This window comes from Prunus mume, linkage group LG2 (genome assembly GCF_029339155.1).
Source record: "Prunus mume cultivar Tortuosa linkage group LG2, ASM2933915v1, whole genome shotgun sequence".
NCBI lineage: Eukaryota > Viridiplantae > Streptophyta > Magnoliopsida > Rosales > Rosaceae > Prunus > Prunus mume.
In genome coordinates this window covers 46,563,227-46,568,959 of record NC_142699.1, presented here as the reverse complement: position 1 = coordinate 46,568,959, position 5,733 = coordinate 46,563,227, and the positions used below count along the sequence as shown (strand labels likewise).

Sequence of the window (5,733 nt, the reverse complement as noted above, 5' to 3'; positions counted from 1 at the left end):
GGGGTTTGTGGCATTTGATCTTTTGCACCTATATTGCCCATTCTTTGACAACGATCACAAGTCATACAAAAAATTCTAGCATCCTTAAAGATAGTAGGCCAATAAAATCCACATTCTAAAACCTTAAGTGCATGTGCGTTGTGTACCAAAGTGACCCTCACATGCATAAGTGTGACAGAAGGTTAAGATTGAATTAAACTCAGAATCATGCACACATCTACGAATAATTTGATCAGGGCAATATTTCCACAAATAAGGGTCATCCCACACATAAAACCGCAATTTTTTAAGTTTATCGCTGCTGGTGCCTAGTTATGGTGCTTGGAACTTGTTTAGACACAATATAATTCACAATATCAGCATACCATGGCTCACTTACCTCAATGGTCAGCAATTGTTCATCCGGGAATGCCTCCGAATAGGTAGAAGGTCTTCTTCATGTACCAAATGGCTCAAGTGGTCAGCCACTACATTTTCACATCCTCTTTGTCCCTAATTTCCACGTCAAACTCCTGAAGAAGAAGCATCCAGCGAATAAGCCTTGGTTTGGCTTCTTTCTTTGTGAGTAAGTACTTCAAAGCTGCATGGTCAGAGTAAATTATAACTTTAGTACAAAGTAAATAAGAACGAAACTTATCTAAAGCAAACACAACAGCAAGAAGTTCTTTTTCAGTGGTGGAGTAATTCAATTGAGCATCATTCAAGGTTCGGGATGGGTAGTAGATGACGTGTGGCTTCTTGTCCTTCCGTTGTCCCAAAACAGCCCCTAAAGCATAATCTGATGCATCACACATAAGCTCGAACGGAAGGCTCCAATCTGGTGGAACAATGATAGGTGCCGAAGTTAACAATTCTTTGAGGTGATTGAACGCCTTCTCACATTCGTCATCGAACACAAACGTCACATCCTTTTGTAGAAGTCGGCACAAGGGTGTTGAAATCTTTGAGAAATCTTTGATAAAACGCCTATAGAATCCTCGCATGTCCAAGGAAAACGAACCTCTCTCACCAAGTGGGAGAGGGTAAGTGGCGTACAAGACCTATTTTTGATTTATCAACTTCAATTCCCTTTTCTGAAACTATATGTCCTAAAACTATGCCTTGTTTTACCATGAAGTGACATTTTTCCCAATTTAAAACAAGGTTGGTTTCAATGCAACGTTTTAATATCAACGTGAGATTAGTTAAACAGCCATCAAAAGAGTCACCAAAGACACTAAAATCATCCATGAAAACCTCAATAATCTTCTCAACGAAATTGGAAAAGATACTTACCATGCATCTTTGAAAGGTGGCTGGTGCATTACATAAACCAAATGGCATTCGCCGATAAGCAAAAGTACCAAACGGATAAGTAAAGTAGTCTTTTCTGGTCCCGGGCTATAATAATCTGATTATATCCCGAATAGCCATCAAGAAAGCAATAAAAAGAATGACCGGCTAACCTTTCAAGCATTTGATCAATGAACGGCAAAGGGAAGTGATCTTTCCTTGTGGTATGGCGTTGAGCTTCCTATAATCAATGCAAACTCTCCAACCTGTTTGGATACGAGTGGGGACAAGTTCATTCTCTTCATTTTTTACCACAAGTTGACTCCTGATTTCTTTGGTACAACTTGAACCGGTGAAACCTAACGACTATCCGAAATTGGGTAAATGACCCCACAATCAAGAAGCTTAATGATCTCCTTTTTCACAACTTCCATCATTGGAGGGTTGAGTCGGCGTTGAGCCTCTCGAGTTGGTTTAGCCCCCTCCTCTAGAAGTATGCGATGCATGCATGTTGTAGGACTAAGTCCCTTGATGTCGGCTAAAGTCCATCCAATAGCTGTTTTTGTACTCTTGCAACACTCCAACTAGTTTTTCCTCCTCCACTGCCGTGAGTGATGAAGAGATTATGACAGGCAAAGTCTCTTTATCTCCCAAGAAGACATACTTCAAATGATTCGGTAACGGTTTAAGCTCGAGAGTGGGTGCCTGAATCACCGAAGGTAACAACTTGTTAGTAGAAACGGGAATTGGGATTGGGATTGGAGACTTACCAACATATTGTGGCAGTGACTCAAGGGCAGCCACCATCTCGCCAATTTCTTCATGATTAGGTTCGGCCCCATTTTTGATGAGTTCAATTCCCTGAACAATGGTGGTTTCAAGGACATCCCTATCTAGGGATTCGAGATATTCCTGCGCCAAAGAATCAAATGCATCAATAGAGAAACAGGAGTGATCATCAATAGGGTACCTTATAGCTTCAGAAATATTGAAATCAATGATATTGCCATCAAATTCCATTGTCAACGTCCCCTTGAACACATCGATCTTGGTTCGGGCTGTTTTCATAAAAGGTCGTCCAAGTAAGATTGGCAATGGTGTAGAATGGGCCGAATCCTCCATCTCAAGCACATAAAAATGCTGGAAATATCAAGTGGTTAACCTGCACCAAAACATCTTCCAAAACTCCTTTCGGATATGCATTAGAACGATCGGCTAATTGAATTATAACGCCATCATTTTTAAGCTCTCCTAAGTTCATAGATGCATAAATAGAGTATGGCATGACATTAATGGAAGCACCTAAATCTAACATGGCATGTTCAAACTTGGTGTTACCACAACACAAGGGATTGTGAAATTACCCGATCTTTGATTTAGGTGGCAGTTTTCTGCAAAACTCATGGAAACATTCTCACTTACCCTTACCACTTCTTTGTTTGAAATCCTCCTCCTTGTTGTACAAAGCTCTTTCAAGAATTTAGCATATCTTGGAACTTGCTTTATTGCGTCAAGAAGTGGGATATTGACTTGTACCTTCCTGAAAGTCTCTAAGAATGTCTTTTTCATTCTCTTCTTTCTTAGATTGCATAAACCTGCGAGGGAAAGGCACATTTGGTGGGATAGGGTTAGAATGAGTTGAATTTGGAACAACCTTACCTGAGTTTGGTTGTGTAGGAGCTTTGGGGGACTGCAGCAAGGGTTGTTCCTCCCTTGCCGTGGCTTTGTCCACCTCCTTCTCTTTGAGCAGCAGCTTTTCGTTCTCTTTTGGGCTTTGTTTGGACATTTTGGGATTGGTTCCAATCTCTTTACCACTCCTCAAGATGATAGCTTTAGCCGTTTCAAAACCTCCTTTTGGATTGACAATGGTTGAGCTAGGTAGTTTGCCTTCTTCTCTAAACTGTCCCATGAACTCCGCCATCTGCCCAATTTGCTTCTTCACTTCGCTCATCTCTTTGGCTTGATTTTGTAAACCCTGAGTCAAAGAAGTTAGTACTTTAAGCATTTGATCATTATCCAATGGCGAACCTGAATTTGATTGGGCAGTTTGTGGTTGAGGCTGTGGTGGTGCGAACGGCCTTTGATAGAGCCCTGGAGGTGGCTGTCTATATCCGCCTTGTTGTTGTTGAGGCTCCCTCCACTTCAAATTTGGATGATCTCTCCAGCCCGGATTGTAGGTGTTTGAAAACGGGTCATACCTAGGTTGATTTTGGCCTTGATAACCTACGGCATTGGCACTTTCCCATCCCCCATTCTCTATTAATTGAGGACATTGATCAGTGGGGTGTCCATGCATAGAGCACACGCTACAAGTGGCTGTACTTTGCACTTTGGATCCTTCAACAACCTGCGAAATAAGAGTAGAGAGATTAGCCATTTGAGATTGAAGTTCCGAAATAGCACTTACCTCATTAACCGGACTTGGCCGTGTATGATCTCTCCCTCCAACTCCTTCGTATTGTTGTGCATTCAAAGCTCGGTTTGCTATTAAGATCTTCGCAGCAACTGGTGTTTTGTCAACCAAAGCACCTCCCGCCGAAGCATCAAGCATTTGTCTCTCCAGTGGAAGTAGTCCTTCATAGAAATATTGAATTAAAAGCTCTTCCTTCATTTGATGTTGTGGGTAGGATGCAACTAACGTCTTAAAACGCTCATAGTACCCTGGAAAGGATTCTCCCGGGCCTTGTTGAATTCCACTAATTTTCTTCCTCAAAAGAATGACTCTTGAAGTTGGGAAGAATTTCTCTAAGAATGCTTTCTTCATACTTTCCCAAGAAGTGACGGTTCCAGGTGCTAGTTCATAGAGCCAATCTTTAGCCTTGTCCATAAGAGAGAATGGGAAGGCTTTCATCTTCAAAATATTCCCATCCACGTTAATGGGTGTCATACTTGAACATACTACTTCAAATTCCTTCAAATGCTTGTTTGGATCTTCCATGGACAGCCCATGGTATTTGGGAATGTGATGTAGCAAACTTGACTTCAATTCAAACTCATCGGTCTTACCTGCAGCTGCCCTAGGTATTGAATGCAAAGAGGGACTGCAGTGTCCAATCCTGAGGCTGAAAGTTCCTTGATTGTTCTGATTGTCTACAGCCATGTCTTGTTCCTCTTCCAAGTCCGTTTCAGCTTCAGATTCAGGTTCGGAACTAGAACTAGAGGGATTGAGTTCGCTGCTTCCTCTTCCTTCTCAAAGTACGCTCAAATCGTCACAAAGTCCAATATGTGCGCACGAACAGGGTGTGAACTTCGAGTCATAAACTAGTACCTAAAACAAAGAAAACAAAACAAAACAAAATCAGAAACACAAGAAAAACGAAAACAAAAGGAAAGATTAGCAATTTTGCTAATCCCCGGCAACGGCGCCAAAATTTGGCGTGAGAAATAACTAACGCACAAATTAAACCCTATAATTTATGCAATCGTAGTACGAGTAAGTAGGGATCGTTCTATTCCGGGGATTAGGAGGGATGCTAATCAACACAAATTAGACTTATTAAATTGGAAACTAAGTTAAGGGAACAATGATTGGGGGGAAATTGGATGATTTAGAATAAAGTAAAACTGACAGCAGCAAACAACTAAGTTGTGAATGAAATATGGATTAAGGGATAGCTAGAGGATTCTTCTCCACACATGGAACATATGCACACAAATCGATCTCCAGTTACTCTTTCTATAAAGTATGAATGACAAAGCCCCAAATTAATTGTGAATGCACTAATTAACTCTCAGATTTTCCTAAGTTCATTGAATTGGACTCAGCGACGCAATCAAATTATCCTTATCAAGTTCCCTATATGAACAGCATGATAGAGATACATATCAAAGATCATTAAGTTCTATGAAAATCATAAGCCTTGACAAGGCAATTGTAACTATGAAAAGCATGATACTCCTGCCAAGAATTTACTTAACGCAATCATGACTAGTGACTTTTACTACTTATGAATATAAGTTCATAACGATTAGGTGAAATTCCCTTATATTCTAGCATCAAATCCCTGCATACAAACTAAGTATGCATCCTTAATAAACATGCAAGAATAAGTTCTCAATAAAACAGAAAAGTAAATCACATTCATACTTTATGAAACCATAACTGGAAGTAATCAATTCATGTAAAACATATGTCCATGGCTTCGAATTCACCTCTAACTAAGAAGAAATTCAGTTACACATGTTCATAATAATTGAAAAGCAATCTAGAATAAACATTTGAACTAATCAAGGGAAGAACTCTGAAAAACCCAATGGATGCAGCAGGTTCCGGCACCAAGTTCTTCTTCTCCCTTTCTCCTTTCTTGCTACGGCACCAAAAGAACTCCCTTCTCCTGCGGCAACCCCTCCTTTATATATGTGGTAGATCTAGGGTAAAAGGGCCCAGCAGAAACCCACGAAATTAGGGTTTTGTTTGGCAGATTTCTTTAGGCATTATAGGGCCCAATAGAAACCCACGAA

At 40.5% G+C, this 5,733-nt stretch overlaps 1 pseudogene; it reads right to left on the bottom strand.

Moving 5' to 3' along the window:
* Window positions 1-504: 504 nt before the first annotated feature.
* On the bottom strand, window positions 505-4,598 carry LOC148920553 (uncharacterized; annotated as a pseudogene).
* Between the last annotated feature and the right edge of the window lie 1,135 nt (window positions 4,599-5,733).